The 12,659-nt window shown below is 35.5% G+C and overlaps 9 non-coding genes across 9 annotated transcripts; all 9 read right to left on the bottom strand.

The window, feature by feature from the left end:
- Positions 1-454: 454 nt before the first annotated feature.
- LOC139506825 (U2 spliceosomal RNA) lies at positions 455-647 on the bottom strand. Its single transcript, XR_011660389.1, has one exon. It is a non-coding gene; the product is annotated as a U2 spliceosomal RNA (small nuclear RNA).
- Positions 648-1,633: 986 nt separating this feature from the next.
- Positions 1,634-1,825, bottom strand: LOC139506836 (U2 spliceosomal RNA). Its single transcript, XR_011660400.1, has one exon. It is a non-coding gene; the product is annotated as a U2 spliceosomal RNA (small nuclear RNA).
- Positions 1,826-4,556: 2,731 nt separating this feature from the next.
- Positions 4,557-4,749, bottom strand: LOC139506826 (U2 spliceosomal RNA). Its single transcript, XR_011660390.1, has one exon. It is a non-coding gene; the product is annotated as a U2 spliceosomal RNA (small nuclear RNA).
- Positions 4,750-5,735: 986 nt separating this feature from the next.
- Positions 5,736-5,928, bottom strand: LOC139506827 (U2 spliceosomal RNA). The gene has a single exon (XR_011660391.1). It is a non-coding gene; the product is annotated as a U2 spliceosomal RNA (small nuclear RNA).
- A 986-nt stretch (positions 5,929-6,914) lies between these two features.
- Positions 6,915-7,107, bottom strand: LOC139506828 (U2 spliceosomal RNA). Its single transcript, XR_011660392.1, has one exon. It is a non-coding gene; the product is annotated as a U2 spliceosomal RNA (small nuclear RNA).
- Positions 7,108-8,093: 986 nt separating this feature from the next.
- Positions 8,094-8,286, bottom strand: LOC139506829 (U2 spliceosomal RNA). Its single transcript, XR_011660393.1, has one exon. It is a non-coding gene; the product is annotated as a U2 spliceosomal RNA (small nuclear RNA).
- A 986-nt stretch (positions 8,287-9,272) lies between these two features.
- Positions 9,273-9,465, bottom strand: LOC139506830 (U2 spliceosomal RNA). Its single transcript, XR_011660394.1, has one exon. It is a non-coding gene; the product is annotated as a U2 spliceosomal RNA (small nuclear RNA).
- A 983-nt stretch (positions 9,466-10,448) lies between these two features.
- Positions 10,449-10,641, bottom strand: LOC139506831 (U2 spliceosomal RNA). Its single transcript, XR_011660395.1, has one exon. It is a non-coding gene; the product is annotated as a U2 spliceosomal RNA (small nuclear RNA).
- Positions 10,642-11,626: 985 nt separating this feature from the next.
- On the bottom strand, positions 11,627-11,819 carry LOC139506833 (U2 spliceosomal RNA). Its single transcript, XR_011660397.1, has one exon. It is a non-coding gene; the product is annotated as a U2 spliceosomal RNA (small nuclear RNA).
- Positions 11,820-12,659: the final 840 nt, after the last annotated feature.

The following is a 12,659-nucleotide window of genomic DNA, read 5'->3' on the forward strand; positions in this document are numbered from 1 at the left end:
TGCCCTCGTTCTGAGGCGACGTCGCTATTAACGATGATTGAAACAGTAGAAGGGGACGTAATTCTTTTCCCCGCGTTTTTCCGTAACGCTAAAAATTTATAGAGTTTCTTTTTAGGAACGAGAATACATTAATACACTGACATGTGCTGTTATAAATACAAGCAAGCGACAACAAAAATATTACATTACAAGAAAAGAAAAGAACTTTTTAGAGAACAGACATAAAAAAGAAAAAAAAGAAAATGCAACTTATTTTACATGCACGAGAAGTAGAATGATTTACAACAATGAGTAAAACTATACAATTTACGCAAACTCCTTAAATAAGAAAGATATATAGAAAAAGTACACATGTAGTGCTCAGTGAAAAGCATTAGAGAATATTTTACTGGGGCTGTTTCGCAGGCTATTGAAGGGAAAGCTATTTTTCTATTTTAATTTTCTCCCCAAACAGGGGGAGTGAGCCGATCCTGGAGGTACTGCAATACCAGGCCAACTCGTGGCAAGAGCGGTGCAAGCACCTAACATCTCACCTAGTTGCAAAAATCAGTTTAATATCGAAGTACCCACATGGGGTACGTATCAGATATTAAGCTGATAAGAACAGATACTACACTTTGATCTTAGCCAAAAGGCCGAGAAGCGATACTCAAATCTTTCCGAGTTTCCAAAGCCTACAAATCCTATTTCTTACTCAAACACGGTGTTTTAATTTTAACCAAAGCTACACAAATTTTGCAAATTTATATACAAAAAGCACACGAAACACGAGATCTTGCTTTGCTTCAAATACCTGACAGCATGAAACGATTTCTGCATGACAAAACGGGTGTGAAAATAAAAAGCGGCTTGTGAAATACGGCAAGTCGCCAGAATATATTTTTAAACGTATAACATACGTATACGTATTTAATCTTAATCGAACGAAATAACATGATCATGTTGATTCATCCTAGGTCCGACGAACGCAGTTTTTAAAGCCTAGGAAATTTCATTAATCAGAAAATAAATTCAACGCTTTTTCACAATCAGCACGGACTTTTCACTGTCTCGTTTAGTTAACACAAACATAAACAGTTCACCTGTTCTATTTTTTAAAGGAATTGACCGGTACAGCAATTTTTAAATAAATTTCAGAAGGAGGAAAAAACTTACCGGCCGACTGCAGTTTCCATCGTTTGCCCTCGTTCTGAGGCGACGTCGCTATTAACGATGATTGAAACAGTAGAAGGGGACGTAATTCTTTTCCCCGCGTTTTTCCGTAACGCTAAAAATTTATAGAGTTTCTTTTTAGGAACGAGAATACATTAATACACTGACATGTGCTGTTATAAATACAAGCAAGCGACAACAAAAATATTACATTACAAGAAAAGAAAAGAACTTTTTAGAGAACAGACATAAAAAAGAAAAAAAAGAAAATGCAACTTATTTTACATGCACGAGAAGTAGAATGATTTACAACAATGAGTAAAACTATACAATTTACGCAAACTCCTTAAATAAGAAAGATATATAGAAAAAGTACACATGTAGTGCTCAGTGAAAAGCATTAGAGAATATTTTACTGGGGCTGTTTCGCAGGCTATTGAAGGGAAAGCTATTTTTCTATTTTAATTTTCTCCCCAAACAGGGGGAGTGAGCCGATCCTGGAGGTACTGCAATACCAGGCCAACTCGTGGCAAGAGCGGTGCAAGCACCTAACATCTCACCTAGTTGCAAAAATCAGTTTAATATCGAAGTACCCACATGGGGTACGTATCAGATATTAAGCTGATAAGAACAGATACTTTTTTATATTTCAAACATTTTATTAATAATAGATATCAAATACTATATTGATTACAATCAATAGTTAAAATCATTTATCACAGATAATACGATTGTAACTCAATAATGAAAAAGTCCCTGAAATTACTTATATTCAAATACTTTTAGTTTTAAATGAAATTACCAAAAATAAATTTACATGAAATCTATTTTCAAAACCCCTAAATAATTACTGAAAACCCCCCAATTTATAAATAAACAAACAAAGTGTTTTAAATTCCTTTTACAAATCTATATATAAACTTTCCTTTAAATACTTTACCTTTATTATTAAAACCAGTTTTTGTAAACTAGTATTATTTTTAACTTTAACTATAAATAAACATCATACGATAAATTTTACCTATAATGTTTACCTTTAACCAAATCAAAATACAAAATACATATATATTTATAAGTGATTACTTTTAAACAACAAAATCAATATCGTACACACACAACCCACTAAAGTCCATAATGCATTGTCATGTGTGCCACGATAGTTACTTATACCTTTAAATATTTAACTGAACTGTTTTCAAAACAACATGTAATAATACATTTTAAAGTTAATCTTTATATAAAAAATAAGAAGGACTTACTTCAACCTCATAATTTTTAAATTTCTTTGAATCCTTAAAACTGTCTTGTATTAACTGTCTATGTTTTTTCCTATCCGGTTCTCCGCCTATTATGTAATATAAAGCTCCAGCATTATAAATAAACGATACTAGCATATCATGTTCATCTATGCGACCTACGGCCGGCTCAACTTTGCCTGAGTCCCTTCTAATAAACCTAAGTTGACAATGTTCCTTTTTGACCGATGCTACTTTTCTCTTTTTGCCACTAACAACTGTGAATGTTTTATCTACAGAAAGATCCTCCGGTTCTGGAGCCCTGTCAGACCAAAACTTGGAACTTGACGAGGACTTATCGGTATCCACGGTATCTGATAAAACGGGGGAAGTAACCACGGTATCTGGTGTAACGGAAGTAATATCCACGGTATCTGATGTAACGGGGGAATTATCCATGGTATCATCTATGACTAACGGTATCTCATCACTTATGTCACTGATTTGTGTCTCTGGTATTGAGACTTCTTCCAACGGTACGGTTTCCTTTTTGCCTAACGGACAGTTCCTACGTATATGTCCCACAGTATTACACTTAAGGCATAACGGTGCCCTACCAACAACGGTAAGTAAACAGTCTTTCCCAGCCACTTTTGTACGGTACGGTAACGACTTAATATCCTGTTCCGATATTTCCAACGTAACTTTAATGTTTCCATTACAAAACTTAACTCCCTCTGAAGTCTCCTTTTCATGAGCACAACTTACAACTTTGCCAAACTGTTCTAGATAAGATATAACTGTATTCCGCTTTATCCACAAAGGAAGCCACAGAACCTTTAACAACACTGTACTTTTGTCTGCACGACTAACGGTGACTTTAGTATCCAACGATGTAAAGTCTGAACCTATAACTTTGTCAGCAACATTAACATCACTAAAGGTTGCATACCACGTACCACCAATATCCACTTTAAATATACCTTCTATAGCTTCCGGATTAATTAAGTTCTTTAAAATACGAAGAATCCAGGTACGTGTGTTCACTGGTGATCCATCCGAAAACGTAAACTTTGCACTTAGTCTAAGAATATCATAATCCACATTTTCCATTTTAACAAAATAACTTTACACTTTAAACTTTCTACTCGCTATAATCTTTGCCAAAAGGCCGAGAAGCGATACTCAAATCTTTCCGAGTTTCCAAAGCCTACAAATCCTATTTCTTACTCAAACACGGTGTTTTAATTTTAACCAAAGCTACACAAATTTTGCAAATTTATATACAAAAAGCACACGAAACACGAGATCTTGCTTTGCTTCAAATACCTGACAGCATGAAACGATTTCTGCATGACAAAACGGGTGTGAAAATAAAAAGCGGCTTGTGAAATACGGCAAGTCGCCAGAATATATTTTTAAACGTATAACATACGTATACGTATTTAATCTTAATCGAACGAAATAACATGATCATGTTGATTCATCCTAGGTCCGACGAACGCAGTTTTTAAAGCCTAGGAAATTTCATTAATCAGAAAATAAATTCAACGCTTTTTCACAATCAGCACGGACTTTTCACTGTCTCGTTTAGTTAACACAAACATAAACAGTTCACCTGTTCTATTTTTTAAAGGAATTGACCGGTACAGCAATTTTTAAATAAATTTCAGAAGGAGGAAAAAACTTACCGGCCGACTGCAGTTTCCATCGTTTGCCCTCGTTCTGAGGCGACGTCGCTATTAACGATGATTGAAACAGTAGAAGGGGACGTAATTCTTTTCCCCGCGTTTTTCCGTAACGCTAAAAATTTATAGAGTTTCTTTTTAGGAACGAGAATACATTAATACACTGACATGTGCTGTTATAAATACAAGCAAGCGACAACAAAAATATTACATTACAAGAAAAGAAAAGAACTTTTTAGAGAACAGACATAAAAAAGAAAAAAAAGAAAATGCAACTTATTTTACATGCACGAGAAGTAGAATGATTTACAACAATGAGTAAAACTATACAATTTACGCAAACTCCTTAAATAAGAAAGATATATAGAAAAAGTACACATGTAGTGCTCAGTGAAAAGCATTAGAGAATATTTTACTGGGGCTGTTTCGCAGGCTATTGAAGGGAAAGCTATTTTTCTATTTTAATTTTCTCCCCAAACAGGGGGAGTGAGCCGATCCTGGAGGTACTGCAATACCAGGCCAACTCGTGGCAAGAGCGGTGCAAGCACCTAACATCTCACCTAGTTGCAAAAATCAGTTTAATATCGAAGTACCCACATGGGGTACGTATCAGATATTAAGCTGATAAGAACAGATACTACACTTTGATCTTAGCCAAAAGGCCGAGAAGCGATACTCAAATCTTTCCGAGTTTCCAAAGCCTACAAATCCTATTTCTTACTCAAACACGGTGTTTTAATTTTAACCAAAGCTACACAAATTTTGCAAATTTATATACAAAAAGCACACGAAACACGAGATCTTGCTTTGCTTCAAATACCTGACAGCATGAAACGATTTCTGCATGACAAAACGGGTGTGAAAATAAAAAGCGGCTTGTGAAATACGGCAAGTCGCCAGAATATATTTTTAAACGTATAACATACGTATACGTATTTAATCTTAATCGAACGAAATAACATGATCATGTTGATTCATCCTAGGTCCGACGAACGCAGTTTTTAAAGCCTAGGAAATTTCATTAATCAGAAAATAAATTCAACGCTTTTTCACAATCAGCACGGACTTTTCACTGTCTCGTTTAGTTAACACAAACATAAACAGTTCACCTGTTCTATTTTTTAAAGGAATTGACCGGTACAGCAATTTTTAAATAAATTTCAGAAGGAGGAAAAAACTTACCGGCCGACTGCAGTTTCCATCGTTTGCCCTCGTTCTGAGGCGACGTCGCTATTAACGATGATTGAAACAGTAGAAGGGGACGTAATTCTTTTCCCCGCGTTTTTCCGTAACGCTAAAAATTTATAGAGTTTCTTTTTAGGAACGAGAATACATTAATACACTGACATGTGCTGTTATAAATACAAGCAAGCGACAACAAAAATATTACATTACAAGAAAAGAAAAGAACTTTTTAGAGAACAGACATAAAAAAGAAAAAAAAGAAAATGCAACTTATTTTACATGCACGAGAAGTAGAATGATTTACAACAATGAGTAAAACTATACAATTTACGCAAACTCCTTAAATAAGAAAGATATATAGAAAAAGTACACATGTAGTGCTCAGTGAAAAGCATTAGAGAATATTTTACTGGGGCTGTTTCGCAGGCTATTGAAGGGAAAGCTATTTTTCTATTTTAATTTTCTCCCCAAACAGGGGGAGTGAGCCGATCCTGGAGGTACTGCAATACCAGGCCAACTCGTGGCAAGAGCGGTGCAAGCACCTAACATCTCACCTAGTTGCAAAAATCAGTTTAATATCGAAGTACCCACATGGGGTACGTATCAGATATTAAGCTGATAAGAACAGATACTACACTTTGATCTTAGCCAAAAGGCCGAGAAGCGATACTCAAATCTTTCCGAGTTTCCAAAGCCTACAAATCCTATTTCTTACTCAAACACGGTGTTTTAATTTTAACCAAAGCTACACAAATTTTGCAAATTTATATACAAAAAGCACACGAAACACGAGATCTTGCTTTGCTTCAAATACCTGACAGCATGAAACGATTTCTGCATGACAAAACGGGTGTGAAAATAAAAAGCGGCTTGTGAAATACGGCAAGTCGCCAGAATATATTTTTAAACGTATAACATACGTATACGTATTTAATCTTAATCGAACGAAATAACATGATCATGTTGATTCATCCTAGGTCCGACGAACGCAGTTTTTAAAGCCTAGGAAATTTCATTAATCAGAAAATAAATTCAACGCTTTTTCACAATCAGCACGGACTTTTCACTGTCTCGTTTAGTTAACACAAACATAAACAGTTCACCTGTTCTATTTTTTAAAGGAATTGACCGGTACAGCAATTTTTAAATAAATTTCAGAAGGAGGAAAAAACTTACCGGCCGACTGCAGTTTCCATCGTTTGCCCTCGTTCTGAGGCGACGTCGCTATTAACGATGATTGAAACAGTAGAAGGGGACGTAATTCTTTTCCCCGCGTTTTTCCGTAACGCTAAAAATTTATAGAGTTTCTTTTTAGGAACGAGAATACATTAATACACTGACATGTGCTGTTATAAATACAAGCAAGCGACAACAAAAATATTACATTACAAGAAAAGAAAAGAACTTTTTAGAGAACAGACATAAAAAAGAAAAAAAAGAAAATGCAACTTATTTTACATGCACGAGAAGTAGAATGATTTACAACAATGAGTAAAACTATACAATTTACGCAAACTCCTTAAATAAGAAAGATATATAGAAAAAGTACACATGTAGTGCTCAGTGAAAAGCATTAGAGAATATTTTACTGGGGCTGTTTCGCAGGCTATTGAAGGGAAAGCTATTTTTCTATTTTAATTTTCTCCCCAAACAGGGGGAGTGAGCCGATCCTGGAGGTACTGCAATACCAGGCCAACTCGTGGCAAGAGCGGTGCAAGCACCTAACATCTCACCTAGTTGCAAAAATCAGTTTAATATCGAAGTACCCACATGGGGTACGTATCAGATATTAAGCTGATAAGAACAGATACTACACTTTGATCTTAGCCAAAAGGCCGAGAAGCGATACTCAAATCTTTCCGAGTTTCCAAAGCCTACAAATCCTATTTCTTACTCAAACACGGTGTTTTAATTTTAACCAAAGCTACACAAATTTTGCAAATTTATATACAAAAAGCACACGAAACACGAGATCTTGCTTTGCTTCAAATACCTGACAGCATGAAACGATTTCTGCATGACAAAACGGGTGTGAAAATAAAAAGCGGCTTGTGAAATACGGCAAGTCGCCAGAATATATTTTTAAACGTATAACATACGTATACGTATTTAATCTTAATCGAACGAAATAACATGATCATGTTGATTCATCCTAGGTCCGACGAACGCAGTTTTTAAAGCCTAGGAAATTTCATTAATCAGAAAATAAATTCAACGCTTTTTCACAATCAGCACGGACTTTTCACTGTCTCGTTTAGTTAACACAAACATAAACAGTTCACCTGTTCTATTTTTTAAAGGAATTGACCGGTACAGCAATTTTTAAATAAATTTCAGAAGGAGGAAAAAACTTACCGGCCGACTGCAGTTTCCATCGTTTGCCCTCGTTCTGAGGCGACGTCGCTATTAACGATGATTGAAACAGTAGAAGGGGACGTAATTCTTTTCCCCGCGTTTTTCCGTAACGCTAAAAATTTATAGAGTTTCTTTTTAGGAACGAGAATACATTAATACACTGACATGTGCTGTTATAAATACAAGCAAGCGACAACAAAAATATTACATTACAAGAAAAGAAAAGAACTTTTTAGAGAACAGACATAAAAAAGAAAAAAAAGAAAATGCAACTTATTTTACATGCACGAGAAGTAGAATGATTTACAACAATGAGTAAAACTATACAATTTACGCAAACTCCTTAAATAAGAAAGATATATAGAAAAAGTACACATGTAGTGCTCAGTGAAAAGCATTAGAGAATATTTTACTGGGGCTGTTTCGCAGGCTATTGAAGGGAAAGCTATTTTTCTATTTTAATTTTCTCCCCAAACAGGGGGAGTGAGCCGATCCTGGAGGTACTGCAATACCAGGCCAACTCGTGGCAAGAGCGGTGCAAGCACCTAACATCTCACCTAGTTGCAAAAATCAGTTTAATATCGAAGTACCCACATGGGGTACGTATCAGATATTAAGCTGATAAGAACAGATACTACACTTTGATCTTAGCCAAAAGGCCGAGAAGCGATACTCAAATCTTTCCGAGTTTCCAAAGCCTACAAATCCTATTTCTTACTCAAACACGGTGTTTTAATTTTAACCAAAGCTACACAAATTTTGCAAATTTATATACAAAAAGCACACGAAACACGAGATCTTGCTTTGCTTCAAATACCTGACAGCATGAAACGATTTCTGCATGACAAAACGGGTGTGAAAATAAAAAGCGGCTTGTGAAATACGGCAAGTCGCCAGAATATATTTTTAAACGTATAACATACGTATACGTATTTAATCTTAATCGAACGAAATAACATGATCATGTTGATTCATCCTAGGTCCGACGAACGCAGTTTTTAAAGCCTAGGAAATTTCATTAATCAGAAAATAAATTCAACGCTTTTTCACAATCAGCACGGACTTTTCACTGTCTCGTTTAGTTAACACAAACATAAACAGTTCACCTGTTCTATTTTTTAAAGGAATTGACCGGTACAGCAATTTTTAAATAAATTTCAGAAGGAGGAAAAAACTTACCGGCCGACTGCAGTTTCCATCGTTTGCCCTCGTTCTGAGGCGACGTCGCTATTAACGATGATTGAAACAGTAGAAGGGGACGTAATTCTTTTCCCCGCGTTTTTCCGTAACGCTAAAAATTTATAGAGTTTCTTTTTAGGAACGAGAATACATTAATACACTGACATGTGCTGTTATAAATACAAGCAAGCGACAACAAAAATATTACATTACAAGAAAAGAAAAGAACTTTTTAGAGAACAGACATAAAAAAGAAAAAAAAGAAAATGCAACTTATTTTACATGCACGAGAAGTAGAATGATTTACAACAATGAGTAAAACTATACAATTTACGCAAACTCCTTAAATAAGAAAGATATATAGAAAAAGTACACATGTAGTGCTCAGTGAAAAGCATTAGAGAATATTTTACTGGGGCTGTTTCGCAGGCTATTGAAGGGAAAGCTATTTTTCTATTTTAATTTTCTCCCCAAACAGGGGGAGTGAGCCGATCCTGGAGGTACTGCAATACCAGGCCAACTCGTGGCAAGAGCGGTGCAAGCACCTAACATCTCACCTAGTTGCAAAAATCAGTTTAATATCGAAGTACCCACATGGGGTACGTATCAGATATTAAGCTGATAAGAACAGATACTACACTTTGATCTTAGCCAAAAGGCCGAGAAGCGATACTCAAATCTTTCCGAGTTTCCAAAGCCTACAAATCCTATTTCTTACTCAAACACGGTGTTTTAATTTTAACCAAAGCTACACAAATTTTGCAAATTTATATACAAAAAGCACACGAAACACGAGATCTTGCTTTGCTTCAAATACCTGACAGCATGAAACGATTTCTGCATGACAAAACGGGTGTGAAAATAAAAGCGGCTTGTGAAATACGGCAAGTCGCCAGAATATATTTTTAAACGTATAACATACGTATACGTATTTAATCTTAATCGAACGAAATAACATGATCATGTTGATTCATCCTAGGTCCGACGAACGCAGTTTTTAAAGCCTAGGAAATTTCATTAATCAGAAAATAAATTCAACGCTTTTTCACAATCAGCACGGACTTTTCACTGTCTCGTTTAGTTAACACAAACATAAACAGTTCACCTGTTCTATTTTTTAAAGGAATTGACCGGTACAGCAATTTTAAATAAATTTCAGAAGGAGGAAAAAACTTACCGGCCGACTGCAGTTTCCATCGTTTGCCCTCGTTCTGAGGCGACGTCGCTATTAACGATGATTGAAACAGTAGAAGGGGACGTAATTCTTTTCCCCGCGTTTTTCCGTAACGCTAAAAATTTATAGAGTTTCTTTTTAGGAACGAGAATACATTAATACACTGACATGTGCTGTTATAAATACAAGCAAGCGACAACAAAAATATTACATTACAAGAAAAGAAAAGAACTTTTTAGAGAACAGACATAAAAAAGAAAAAAAAGAAAATGCAACTTATTTTACATGCACGAGAAGTAGAATGATTTACAACAATGAGTAAAACTATACAATTTACGCAAACTCCTTAAATAAGAAAGATATATAGAAAAAGTACACATGTAGTGCTCAGTGAAAAGCATTAGAGAATATTTTACTGGGGCTGTTTCGCAGGCTATTGAAGGGAAAGCTATTTTTCTATTTAATTTTCTCCCCAAACAGGGGGAGTGAGCCGATCCTGGAGGTACTGCAATACCAGGCCAACTCGTGGCAAGAGCGGTGCAAGCACCTAACATCTCACCTAGTTGCAAAAATCAGTTTAATATCGAAGTACCCACATGGGGTACGTATCAGATATTAAGCTGATAAGAACAGATACTACACTTTGATCTTAGCCAAAAGGCCGAGAAGCGATACTCAAATCTTTCCGAGTTTCCAAAGCCTACAAATCCTATTTCTTACTCAAACACGGTGTTTTAATTTTAACCAAAGCTACACAAATTTTGCAAATTTATATACAAAAAGCACACGAAACACGAGATCTTGCTTTGCTTCAAATACCTGACAGCATGAAACGATTTCTGCATGACAAAACGGGTGTGAAAATAAAAAGCGGCTTGTGAAATACGGCAAGTCGCCAGAATATATTTTTAAACGTATAACATACGTATACGTATTTAATCTTAATCGAACGAAATAACATGATCATGTTGATTCATCCTAGGTCCGACGAACGCAGTTTTTAAAGCCTAGGAAATTTCATTAATCAGAAAATAAATTCAACGCTTTTTCACAATCAGCACGGACTTTTCACTGTCTCGTTTAGTTAACACAAACATAAACAGTTCACCTGTTCTATTTTTTAAAGGAATTGACCGGTACAGCAATTTTTAAATAAATTTCAGAAGGAGGAAAAAACTTACCGGCCGACTGCAGTTTCCATCGTTTGCCCTCGTTCTGAGGCGACGTCGCTATTAACGATGATTGAAACAGTAGAAGGGGACGTAATTCTTTTCCCCGCGTTTTTCCGTAACGCTAAAAATTTATAGAGTTTCTTTTTAGGAACGAGAATACATTAATACACTGACATGTGCTGTTATAAATACAAGCAAGCGACAACAAAAATATTACATTACAAGAAAAGAAAAGAACTTTTTAGAGAACAGACATAAAAAAGAAAAAAAAGAAAATGCAACTTATTTTACATGCACGAGAAGTAGAATGATTTACAACAATGAGTAAAACTATACAATTTACGCAAACTCCTTAAATAAGAAAGATATATAGAAAAAGTACACATGTAGTGCTCAGTGAAAAGCATTAGAGAATATTTTACTGGGCTGTTTCGCAGGCTATTGAAGGGAAAGCTATTTTTCTATTTTAATTTTCTCCCCAAACAGGGGGAGTGAGCCGATCCTGGAGGTACTGCAATACCAGGCCAACTCGTGGCAAGAGCGGTGCAAGCACCTAACATCTCACCTAGTTGCAAAAATCAGTTTAATATCGAAGTACCCACATGGGGTACGTATCAGATATTAAGCTGATAAGAACAGATACTACACTTTGATCTTAGCCAAAAGGCCGAGAAGCGATACTCAAATCTTTCCGAGTTTCCAAAGCCTACAAATCCTATTTCTTACTCAAACACGGTGTTTTAATTTTAACCAAAGCTACACAAATTTTGCAAATTTATATACAAAAAGCACACGAAACACGAGATCTTGCTTTGCTTCAAATACCTGACAGCATGAAACGATTTCTGCATGACAAAACGGGTGTGAAAATAAAAAGCGGCTTGTGAAATACGGCAAGTCGCCAGAATATATTTTTAAACGTATAACATACGTATACGTATTTAATCTTAATCGAACGAAATAACATGATCATGTTGATTCATCCTAGGTCCGACGAACGCAGTTTTTAAAGCCTAGGAAATTTCATTAATCAGAAATAAATTCAACGCTTTTTCACAATCAGCACGGACTTTTCACTGTCTCGTTTAGTTAACACAAACATAAACAGTTCACCTGTTCTATTTTTTAAAGGAATTGACCGGTACAGCAATTTTTAAATAAATTTCAGAAGGAGGAAAAAACTTACCGGCCGACTGCAGTTTCCATCGTTTGCCCTCGTTCTGAGGCGACGTCGCTATTAACGATGATTGAAACAGTAGAAGGGGACGTAATTCTTTTCCCCGCGTTTTTCCGTAACGCTAAAAATTTATAGAGTTTCTTTTTAGGAACGAGAATACATTAATACACTGACATGTGCTGTTATAAATACAAGCAAGCGACAACAAAAATATTACATTACAAGAAAAGAAAAGAACTTTTAGAGAACAGACATAAAAAAGAAAAAAAGAAAATGCAACTTATTTTACATGCACGAGAAGTAGAATGATTTACAACAATGAGTAAAACTATACAATTTACG

Source organism: Mytilus edulis, unplaced genomic scaffold (assembly GCF_963676685.1).
Source record: "Mytilus edulis unplaced genomic scaffold, xbMytEdul2.2 SCAFFOLD_259, whole genome shotgun sequence".
Lineage (NCBI taxonomy): Eukaryota > Metazoa > Mollusca > Bivalvia > Mytilida > Mytilidae > Mytilus > Mytilus edulis.